This window comes from Rhineura floridana, chromosome 10 (assembly GCF_030035675.1).
Source record: "Rhineura floridana isolate rRhiFlo1 chromosome 10, rRhiFlo1.hap2, whole genome shotgun sequence".
NCBI lineage: Eukaryota > Metazoa > Chordata > Lepidosauria > Squamata > Rhineuridae > Rhineura > Rhineura floridana.
Window position 1 is genome coordinate 41,114,209 of NC_084489.1, and position 12,857 is coordinate 41,127,065.

A 12,857-nucleotide genomic window follows, 5' to 3' on the forward strand; every position below is an offset into this window, starting at 1 on the left:
CACCCCACAACTTCTTAGTTGCTCTAAGTTCTGCTCTAATCCCTGCCCTTTCAGATTTTTAGCCAATAAGGATTGTGATTGACAAGGAATTATAGAGCCAAACTTTTTTAGAGTCAAATTGAATTGTCTGCCTTCAAGTCGATTCTGACTTATGGCAACCCTATGGTAAGTGGTATGCAGAGTAGGGTTGCCAGGTTCAGGGCTGAGACTGAAAGATACAGAAGACCTCTTGGAGGCTGGGCCTGGCAACCAAGACGTCTTCTGTATCTTTAAAAGTTGTGCAGGGGGAAGGGAGAATTCCACCTTGTGGTTTTTCCCATTACAATGTTGCAAGAACATCTGCACTTGTCTGACTTTCTCTTCTCCTAAAGATACAGGATCAGTCTCAGGCCCTGATCCTGAACCTGGCAACCCTAATGCAGAGGGGGTTTACCATTGCCTCCGTCTGAGACTGAGAGGCAGTGACTGGCCCAAGGCTCAGAAAACGTGCTTTTTCCTGCCTTTCTGTACATCTCACAGACTGAATAAGTAAGCTTTCAGACTTTTTCTCTCTTGTGTGTAGGAGTCAGACAGGTTTAAATTTTGAAGAGGGCAGTGTTTTACAACCTTCCCAAATGCAGCTTTAATCCAATACTTGCTTTTCCAGAGTAAACATACCCAGAGTAAACCCCATTTAATTCAATAGGACTTCCTTTTGAGTAGACATGGTTAGGATTGTGCTGTAAATTGATGGGACTTTTGAGTGAACATAGGAAAGAATTGTGTTTGTATTGTATATCTTTCTCTTCCTCTCCAATCCTATTTTAAAGCAATTAGGCAGGGCTTACTTAGGTATCAATGCTTTTATTATATAGGAAACTAATACTGATTTTATTTTTTTAATGTTCTGCAATGATCAACTGGTTTTGACAATAAACTATTATATGGGGTATATGTATTCTTACGTATCCAGTGTGTGTGTGTATATGGGAATCTTTCCAACAACCCTGTGAGGTAGGGTTGCAGTCTGGAAACCAAGGCAGCTCACAATAAGAAATAAATCCCTTTAAAATCCAATAACCACAAAAACAAGTATAAACAGTTGCAAAACAGCTTAAAGTGTCATGATTCTGAATTTCAGGTTGTGTGAATGAAGTTGCTTATCAATTGAGGTTGCAGTTCTGTCCCTGTTTGAGTATGCCCCACTAAATACATTGGGACTTGCTTCTGAATAAATAAACATAGGATTGCACTATAAATACATTTACAGGTTGTGTAAATAATAAACATATTTGATAGTCATGCTTATACAAATATTTCTTCATTTTTCATATTTTTGGGCTGGTTAGCAATCCCGACTGGTTGTGGGATGCTTAGTTTTCTGCCTTACACATAGGAATCTTGTTGTGGTTGGTATGATATTGCATTTAAGAAATCATCACTGTCTTTTCTTTTTCTTTTTCTATTTGCATTTCATTTACCTTTATCCTCGCTCCCTTTCATCTATAGAAGCATCAACAGCTCTGCTCAACCTTCTTAAACCCACTGATGATGCACCTTGTTTTTTGTTTCTTGTCCAATAGTGGTAAAAGAGAATTCACATTCTGGGCAGTGTAGCTGCAACTGTTGTTGTTCCCAAGCTGCTGCCTATGAAGGTAGACCAAATCATGTGTGCTTTCTCTCTTGTCAGTTATATTCACTGGAATTGGGCTGGCTGATGAAGTGAGTTTATAGCAGCCCACAGGGGAGACAGAAAAGGGTAGAGAATCTTCTTACCCATTACTCAGACCTCTTTCTGAAGTGAAGGGTCAAATCTGTAAATAAATTTGGATGTTAAAAGGTTGGGGCAGGGCATTCCAGGCAGGGGGTTGCCAACCCTACTTGGATATGGATATCTTTGCAGAGGATCCCTAGTCAAGCTTTACCAACAACACAATGCAAACCATATCTACTGAGAAGTAAATCCTATTGAGTTCTATGGGGCTTAGTCCCTTAGTGTGTTTAGAATTGCAACTCGTCAGGGGCATTCATCTCTACTCCTGAATGCTCCAGTCTAACATCTCCACAACACTAGGCTCCTTTCTTCCTACAGTGGCCTCCTGGTGAGTGTCCTGGTCTGAGGGCACTTGAACCCTTTTTGCCAGAAGCGAATTGGCTAGATTAAATTTTCCCTACCCAGGTGCCATCTTTTAGCTAAGATTTGTATCTTAATTTCCAATCAGATAAATGTTTTTGTATGAATTGTACGTGCCAAGCAACTGTGGTTGCTGCTTAATGTAATGCTTAATGACATCACTTGGACCCACCCTGTGACATCCGTTGGACCCACCCCATGACATCACTCAGGCATTCCCCAGGACATCACTCAGGCCTGCCCCTAAAATTTCAGGGTTTGGGATGCTTCTGACCTGGCAACCCTAGAGCGGAGGGAGGGGGAATTAATGAGAAATCAAAACCCTGAATAAACAAAGGCATATTTGCATTACGTCCAAAAATAATGAGAGGGAGGATCAGCTAGATGTCTCTGGGGTTCATTCCACAACTGAGGGGGCCACAAATGAAAAGGACTGCTCTCTCTCACCCATAAGCTTTGAATATGGAGCAGAGCAGGCTTCAGATCTTACTTATTTACTATTTTATTTATTACTTATATTTATATGCCACCTTTCCTCCAAGGAGCTCAAGGTGATGTATGTGGCTTTTCTCCTCTCCATTTTATCCTCATAACAACTGTGATGTAGGTTAAGCTGAGAGACAGTGACTGGCCCAAGGGTACCCAGTGAACTTCATGGCTGAGTGGGGATTCAAACCCTAGTCTCCCAGGTCCTAATCCAACACCTTAACTGCTATGCCACGTTGGCTGAACACAAGGGATGGGGAGATTTATATAGGACTGGAAGAGCAGGACCTCTGATGTTCTGATCCCATACTATTTAGGGTTTAGTAAGTAAAAGCATGTGCATTTCCAGTCTTTTTGCATTTCCCTTGTTCTTGTTTCCAGAATCCTAGTCTTGGGTGCTTCAGTGTTCCATATATCCTGGTGCCTTCCTACTCTTTCTTCATTATCCCTTTTCTGTTCTCTGTTTGAATCCAAAAATCTTTAGTTGCTCAAAATTTTGAAAGCAAAATAAATGAAACCTCTAATTAGAAATGAATAAATTATGACTTTCCAGATTTATGTAACATTCTAACCCTAGTCTGTCTGACTAAGCTTTCTTAGATACTGGACATTCTTTCAGTTGGAGCCAGACTTAGGGCTCATCCAGACGGAGCGGGATAATCCAGGTTTTCCATACCCGCTCTGTCAGCTGAGAGTCCTCACTTGCCCCTTTTCCCGCTCCTTTCCCGCGTTTTGCTGATATTAAAAACACGCTTTTTTACCGGCCGCACACGCAGCCCGAACATGCGGCATCTTCTCGCTTTTTTCCTGTCCATGCCCCCGACACATCCCACTATGTTCCGATTCGTTGGGAAAATATGACGTCTGCTCCCCTCTCCCCTTCCACTGCTATCAGTTCTGCACATGCGTGCTTGAACGCGGAAGCGCGAAAGTTTGAATTTCCTGTGGGCGCAATGGAGGTCATGGCCCAAACCGAATTTGGAGGAGGGGGCCACGAGTCCTCCCGTAGCCTGTGGGGCCCTGGGCAAAATCATAGGTGGCTGATGAAAGGGCGGTGGGCAGCACAAAGAACCCACTCAGGCAGGGGATTCGCACCTCCCCCCTAAAAGCCGTGAGTACGCCTGCTTCACAGCTGATGAGCCGGGATCAGGCAGCACAAGGAATTCACTCAGGGGATTCAAACCTCCCGCCAAAGTGTTGTTCAGTGAAGCAAGCTATGAGACTCACAGACAGGGATTTTTGAGTGAGAGAAGGAAACCTGCAATAAACGGGTTAAGCAGAGCAGAACAGAGCGCCAGGTTTGCCAAGGTCAGCAGCTGGTGGGCAAGTAGATAAGCAGGAACTTGCAGAAGCTCTGTGTGGGGGAAAAGGAGTTTTTGGAGAGAGAGAACTGTGTTTAGTACTTTGTCAGTAAAGACTCTTACAAGAAACTTGCCTGGCCTGATCTATGCATCCCTAGAATTTCTTCTTTGTATGATCTCTATACACACACACCGTAAGGGGTTATGGGCCCAGCTTATCATACAAAGTAAGGGGTTCGAGTGACGTTGCTGCAGAGAAAAGAAAGTGCAAGAAAGAGGCAAGTAAGAGTGGACAACATGGCTGTAAACCTGTTATCCGGGATGCCGATGGAGAGACTGAATGCTGTAAACTACTCCAGCTGGAAATGGAGAATGAGAGCAGTTCTGATTAAAGAAGATTTGAATGATGTCGTAGAAAACCCCCCTCCGGCAGCTCCTTCACTAGCGTGGACGAAGAAAGATGAGAAAGCGAAGGCTTTTATTACTCTGGGGCTGTCTGATTCTCAACTGTTGCTGGTGAGTAATCAGCCGACAGCTAATCAAATGTGGGAGAAGCTAAGGGCCGCTCATGTGCAGCAAACCGCAAGGAGCCGGCTGTGTTTAGCACGGAAACTTTATCAGTTGCGTTTTACAGATGAAGTGACTATGACAGAGCATCTGGCTGAATTTCGTAGATTATTTGCTGAACTTCAAGAAAGAGGAGTGCATCATAGTGACATTCAGATGGTCTATATACTGTTATCTTCATTTGATCGAAAATGGGATGTCATGGTCTCGAGCTTAGAAACTTTACCAGATGGAAATTTAAATTTGGACTTTGTAGAACAAAAACTTCAACAAGAATGGAATAGGAGACAAGAGAGTAAGAAGATTGAATTAAAAGAGACTGAGGCTGTACAACAACATCAATATCAAAGAAACAGGCAAGAGAATAAAATATGTTATTTTTGTGGGTCCCGAGGACATATACAGAGACATTGTTTAAGTAAGAAGAGAAATAACAGGGACTTTGGACGTCAGAGAACAAGCGTGAACTTTATTACTAAGGAGGACAATAAACTAATTAACTCTAAATGGCTGTTAGACAGCGGAGCGTCAAATTGCCTGATCACAGACTCTAGTTTATTTTACACATCAAAGCCGGTGCAGGAGAAGCTTTATCTGGCTGACGGATCGACTCAGGACGCAATTGCAAGAGGCACGCTCAAGTTAAGTAATTTGGGAACTATATTGACAGATGTGTTATTGGTTTCTGGTTTAAAATATAACATTCTATCGGTACGAAAACTAGCTCATATAGGTTGTAAAATTACATTTGAAGGGGATAGATGTTTTGTGAGAAAAGATGGTGAAATCTGTATGCAAGGGAAATTACAGAACCAAATGTTTATGGTAGAGAGCAAGCTTGATAAACCCACGTGTGCCTGGATAGGAGTAAATAAAAACAAACACGAAAACTGCATACATGAATGGCACAGAAAATTAGGGCACGCACATTTTGAGAAAGTGAAAAATACCCCAAAGCATAGTCAAGATTTGGAACTAACACATTGTGAGCATGTGGATGAATGTGAGGTATGCTATAAAACAAAAATGACTGTGACTCCTGTAAATAAGAGCTGTGAAAGTACTACCACTAAACCCTATCAGCTCATACATGTGGATTTGGCTGGACCTTTCCAGTGCTCAAAAGGTGGGGCAAGATTCAATTTAGTGATTGTAGATGATTTTTCCAGATTTACACATGTATTCTTATTGAAAAAGAAAAGTGAAGCAGAAGATAAATTGAAGGCATTTATACAGAGGACAGAGACACAATATGGGGTTGTTATCAAAAATATCAAATCAGATCAAGGTGGGGAATTTACCAGTAATTCATTTAAAACGTATTTGGAAAAGAAGGGAATAATACAAAGTCTCACTGCTCCCTTCAGCCCATCCTCCAACGGAACTGCAGAGAGGAGGAACCGGTCACTGCAGGATTCAATGAGAGCCATGCTGGCTGATGCAGATATGAATAACACTTATTGGGGTGAATGTATTCTATACACTGCTTACATTCAGAACCGCCTTGTGCACAGAGTAATAGGCATGTCTCCATATGAGAAACTGACTGGAAGAAAACCCCGGGTAAAACACATAGAGCGTTTTGGAGCAAAATGCTGGGTGCATGTGTCAAAGCAGAAAAGACATGGTAAATTAGCTTCAAGAGCTCAGGCAGGTCGTATTTTGGGATTTCAGAATTCATATTATAGAATTTGGTTGCCTGAGAAACAACAAGTAGTGTTAAGTAGAAGCATAAAGGTAATAGATAAACCTTGGAGAGACAGTCAAACAGTAATACTTGATGGTGCAAGCAAGCAGGAAGCAGCAGATGTTCCTTTTGGGCATCAAATACCATTAAGAACCACACTGACTGACTTAATTCAAAGTGGCAAACGTACTGCGAAAAGACTGAGGAATGAAGACATAGCAATGCAAGATAAAGAAGTGCCAGGTACTAGTGCAGGAACAAGTGCAGACACAGGTGCAGGACCAAGTAAAATTGAAAGTGAGGAAGAAATGGAAATAGATACTGTTAGACGGTCAGAAAGAAAAACGAAAGGAAAACCACCTCATAGATTCACATTTAATGTTACACAAAAGAATGATGAGACAGATGAATATCCTGTAGAATGGGAAAAAGAAGGGCCAATAGACAAAGAAACAATGGATCTCATGTGGAAATACTGTATTGAAGAATGAAATATAAATGAGTGTTATCAAATAAAAGTGAACAAAACACTGTAAAACCTGTATAAATAAAGAACATAAACTGCAATGGAAATGTAAATAGATACTGTAAGGAAACATGTACTGAAATGTATTGAAATGAAAAGTTAAGTTGTATAAATGTAACAATGACACGTAGTTTTGTAATCTGTGAGTCTCAGGTGGGGGCTGTTGTTCAGTGAAGCAAGCTATGAGACTCACAGACAGGGATTTTTGAGTGAGAGAAGGAAACCTGCAATAAACGGGTTAAGCAGAGCAGAACAGAGCGCCAGGTTTGCCAAGGTCAGCAGCTGGTGGGCAAGTAGATAAGCAGGAACTTGCAGAAGCTCTGTGTGGGGGAAAAGGAGTTTTTGGAGAGAGAGAACTGTGTTTAGTACTTTGTCAGTAAAGACTCTTACAAGAAACTTGCCTGGCCTGATCTATGCGTCCCTAGAATTTCTTCTTTGTATGATCTCTATACGCACACACCGACACAAAGTACCTCACACAAACCCGATTCACAGCTGATGAGCAGAGAAGGGGGAAGCTGTCCAGCCACTCATCTGGGGATGGGGGGTGCCCCAAGAGCAGGAAGTGGCTTACGAGGCTGCACGGCTACAAAGGAGAAAAACACGCCACAGCCCACCCAGCTTCTCATGGCACACAAACAACACCTATGGTTACAGTGTCCCCCACTTTACACCATGTCTGCTTGGCAAGTCTTGCAGAACTGCGCATTCATGGTAAACCAGAATAGTTATTCCATTTGGCAAGCGAGTTCTTGGATATTTCCCGTTTCAGCTTGCCAAACACTCCCTCTGGTTACAGTTAGCCATAAGTCAGGATCGCAGCTAATTCCGTTGCTATGGGCGAAAGGCTATAGCTCTGTGACAGAGCACCTATAGCAGCATATCTGCTTGGCAAGTCTCGCAGAAATGCGCATTCGTGGTAAAGCAGAAAAGTTACTCCATTTAGCAAGCGGCTTCTTGGATATTTCCCTTTTCGGCTTGCCAAACACTCCCTATTGCAGCCATTTGTAAGCCCCTGCAAGTACATCATAATTTGGACGCAAAAGTGATTTGTGTTTCCCCTTCCAGTTTCCCCTTCCTTCTGCTGCTTTCACAAATATGCTTTCTTGCATTTCTGCAATCACGTTAATCCAAAACGGTTAAACAGCTTTTCCACCATGACTTCCTGCTTCTGCACAAACCTGCATTTCTGCACCTGCGCAGTATATCCAACAGCACTGATTGGCCACGTTTTCCCGGGCGACGTTTCCACACAAGCGCAAACGTGCAAAGGACGGGATTGGCTGGAAAAGAGGAGGGGGACTGGGGAACCGCCCCAGGACCGCCCATGCAACAGCGTCATCTCTTAAATCCGCGGTATTGCGTCCAAGCGGCCGAAGGAACCGCGGATGATTCACGCTTTTAAAAAGTGTATCGCATTTTCCGCGGTTGTGCGAAAGCGGATTTAACCGCGCGAAAACGCGCTTTTGCACTCGGCGTCATCAGGACGACCAAAAAATAATGAGAACACAAAGCGGTCATGTCACACATTTTGCAGTCGTCTGGATGAGCCCTTAGTCCACCTTAGAGTAAACCCAGTGAAATCATTAGGTGACTAAGGCTACAATTGAACCCCCTCCCCCGATGCTGGGATGTAGGTGATCTAGATGGAACAGAAGCATCCCTCCACTTGCTTCTACCAATGCAGCCAGACTTTAGTTGGCACAGACCTCTCCCTTCAGCCCAGCACCCACCAAATGGAGCATTTAGAAGGACAGAGGCTGTGTCGGCCTGGAATCTGCTGGATCCTGAGTTGCTCTCACAGCCAGCAGCTGCCAGCATTGGGCCTGATAACTGAACTAGTCTGGATCTGGCACAGGGATTGGGCCTGATCTGCTTCTACCACCACCCACCTGCTGCTGCTGCCACCATGTAGATGCAAAGGTGGGTGGCAGTAGCAGGGAGTTAGAATTGCTCTGCCTAGCTGCAATCCTAATCACATTTACCTGAGTGTAAGACCTGTTGAATTCAATAGAGCTCTTGAATAGACTTGATTAAGACTGTACACAATATTAATAAAAGCAGCTGATTTCTCAACTAGATTTTTTTGTTTTTGGTATTCTCAGTGTAGAGAAAGGCACTTCCAAGAACAGAACTAAATTGAGAATGAATGTTCAGTGATGGATGCTGTGACCTCTAATTTATATGCCTAGCAGTATGAAATTTATCTTGGCAGCTGACTTTTCTCCATCCTTCTCATGCCATTTTTGGATCCAATGATCTTTAATTATGAAAAACAGAATGATGATAATAGACATTAGCATCTATGTGGCATTCTACAACTTCAGAGCAAAACAGAAATGTCACATGTCCTGATATGACAAAAGATAATTAATACCACAACCTTCATTTCACCGGACATTTGGGACATCTGCTAGAAGTAACAATGAAGAACAAATGACATAGCCTTATCGTGATGTGTAAGTGATAACATCTAATTGAATATATCTGATCCTGTCACACAGCCTGTTGCATGATATTAACTGTCACGTATCTGGATTTTATTTATGGACTGTGTCCATTGTTCAAACTAATTTCTGACTTTTCAACCTTTGTCTTTTGCTTGTTGCAGTTTCAATGGAATAAAATACAAAACCAATTCCTAAATCTAGGTAGGGTTTTAATTTATTCTAAACGGTTTGACTGCACAATGCTTTTAAAAAGGTTAATGTTTTGTTCTAGGGTCAGAGTAAAGCATCAGATGACTTCGTTAGGGATTGAAATGGAAATGGACTGCCTTCAAGTCAATTCCGACTTATAGCGACCCTATGAATAGGCTTTTCATGGTAAGCAGTATTCAGAGGTGGTTTATCATTGCCTTCCTCTGAGGCTGAGAGGCAGTGACTGGCCCGAGGTCACCCAGTGAGCTTCATGGCTATGTGGGGATTCAAACCCTGGTCTCCCAGGTCGTAGTCCAACACGCAAACCACTACACTATGCTGGCTCATTAGGGATTAAGTAGATGAAAACCATCTCTGTGATGTGTGCATTTTGTACAGAGTGCACTACCACTATGCAGTTCATATTTGTGGCAGACTCTAGAGATTTCAAGTAGTATTTATTAAGATAAAGGCTAAATTCAAACAGCAATTTATTTCATTTTCCTGACATTTCCTAACCTGATAATTTCTGTATTTTATTTCATCTTTCACAAGATGTAAAAACCACTTCTGGAAGTCTAGCCGAATATAGTGGAAGTTTAGCACTCAGTTCTGTGTTAATTGCTTCCAGAAAAAATCCGTTTGCAACCCCTTTAACCCAGAAAACCACAGGAATGAAGTTACAAAATTTGGGGTGATATGCTGGCATACAGTTCTTTCCTGCCATAATTCATGAGGGAATCATGGGGAACAGAAGTGTGCATGTGTGGAAAGGGTGGGGGAGTAGTAACATGTCCAATGATGTTCATCGTTGTGTCACACCATGCCCACTGGTGTGAATGAAATGTAGCACAACACTGTGCTATATCAGTCAAAGCCACAGTTCTACAGTGTGAAAGGAATGCTAGAAATCGGGACAGAAGTGCTACCATTATAATCAGTAAAACTAATGCAATAAACCTCACGTCCAAATGCAGCCAAAGTCTCAGCAATAGTGATGTACAACTTGTTTTACAACTTGTAGCACTGTTTAAATACCAGCCACATGCTCCCTTCTCTGCTCAAAAACTGTCAGGAAGAGCTATACTATAGGAAACTGGCTGCTGCTGATCTGCCAGTGCAAAAACTACTGTACTGTATTCATATCCCATTTGGTGGTGGGTGGGAGGGGCCACAAGCTCAGCAGAAGCCCCAAGCATCTGTCCATACACTCTAAGCCACTCATGGGCAAGTTAACTAAAGGACTCCCTTTTACCCCACTGCACAAAATATCCTGGCCACTGAGAGTCCTGTGTGTTTATGTCACCTTCTGAGTTGGTAGAATGTTTTATGCTGTGGCCCCCAAACTGTGGAACTCCCTGGTAGACGATCCATTTGGCCTCCTTGCTTCCGATTGTCTGCTGTCATTTGCAAATGTTATCATTTAGGCGGCTTCTGGTTTGTCTAATACTAACTGAATCTCTTCTTGTTGCTTTCTTAGTCCTCCAAGTTTATTGTTTTTGTCCATCTTTTATATTTATTAACATGTTGTTGCTTTTATAGTGTAGTGTTCTTTCTTATGTTGTCATGAGTGTTCTGTGGGTGAAGAGGGCAGAAAAGAAATCTTTTAAATAAATGAACAACAATAAATGTGAATTTTATACAATATAACATATTAATTATATTATGTGAAACAAGGTACTATTTAAATTTTTTAATAGTATTAATTGTGGGGAAAACTCCTAAATTCTGCTTTCTTCATTTGTTGGCCTTTTCTTCACACTTTCAGGGTTGAAAGAGAACTATAAAAAATAGCAGAAGTTACAGGGAGGATACTTTTCTGAAAACAGGATATTTACTTTGAAAGGATGCCACAAATTGTGCCATGCTAACTGTATTGCTTATACAGAAGGAAACAATTATGAATAAAATATGCCAGCTGTGGTTGTGAAATTTTAAAATATCCTGAACATGAATACAGTTAATAATGGTTTCGATGCCTTAATTCCCTCACTCTCTTCAGAATCAAAGCAATGTAACAATGTAAGACGTCACTTGAGGACAAGGAGACAGAATGTCAAATGACCCAGACTCTTGATGTAAACTGAAATGTAACAGACTCTTCTTTCTCAAGAGAGTTTACATTTCATTTGTCCTCATTGCAAGCCCAGCAGGTGACATAAGTTTTTGTTCCTTCTTTTCCACGTTCTCTTTATAGTCTTAATTCTTTTGGGGTTTTCTTCTGTATGAAATTAATGGTTCAACAATTCAAAACCAGAGGGAAAGCGGGTAGATGTGTGTGAAACAGTTAACTAGTTTTTAATAGATGGAAGACCTACAGCAGGACAGCATTTACTTTAGAATCCACTTTTATGGTGGCTAGAAGTGTACTCATTCACTTACTTCTCCACACAGTCTTTGCTATGGTTACATCCACATAAGTGTTAGAGTGTCAAATCTCACGTGACCCAGCCCTTGGGGACATCTCCTCTGAGAAAGAGGCATGGGACCCACAGAGAACTCCAGCACAGCCAAGGTCCTGGGAGAACCTGCAATAGTCTCAAGGGAGCCTGCAGTGCCTGATGTCATGGATGTCTCACTTGCCCCTCTCCCTGATAACCACTCCAGCTACACCTCAAGCCCTGCCCTGATCCTTCCACTTTGTCACTCACCTGAACCTCAACAGTAAAGGCATTAGTGGACCTAGTGAGAAGCCCAGAGTTGCTACAGAAGCATCTGTTTGGCCACCAGAAGGCTTTATTGCCAAAGAGCTCACTGGGAGGAAAGGTCTATTCTAGAGCAAGAAAAAGATCCAGCTGTAAACAGCGGCGTCACTAGCGGGAGTGCGGGGCGGTGTGGACCTCCAGCGCGTGCCCTCCCAGGTGCATGGACGGGGTGGCTGGCCTTGTGTGCGTGCGTGCGTGCACGTGCACACGCACTCGCAACGTGCTCCGGGCTGACAGTGGAAGGCCTGTCCTGGCTTCACCGCCAGTGAGCGGACGCCTGCTTTCGGTCTTGCCCGCCTGCCTCTGAGAAGGAGTTGGCTGCGCCAACCCAGAGCGCTTCTCGGCTCCTTTGCCGGGCAATGGCACGGGGCAGGGCGGCTCTGGGTGTCACCCCCCTCATGGTGTTACCCAGGTGCGGTCCACACCCTCCGCACCCCGGTAGTGACGCCCCTGGCTGTAAACAATGACCAAGCAGATGACCAGGAAGAAGTGGAGCTGGCAGTGAGGATAAAAGCCTCTCTGTCTTTTCTGGATCCTTACTGGGTTATTAGCTCTCCCTTCCCTGACTCTGCTCCAGAAACTTCCTAGCTTAACTCTAGCACTAGGTCATGTGCATGGAGAACTGGTTCTCTAAGACTATTAAATCATCAACCTCAGCAGCTAAGCCTGCACAGTTTGCACCGTCATTACAACCTCTAAATGGATGTATTGTCTTTTCAGAATCTATCAATCAAATAAGCGACATATGACAGTTAACAATACTATCTTGGAATATAAATGGATGGGGTAACAAACGACAGGATGCCGATTTTCTAGATTACTTAAGCACTTTT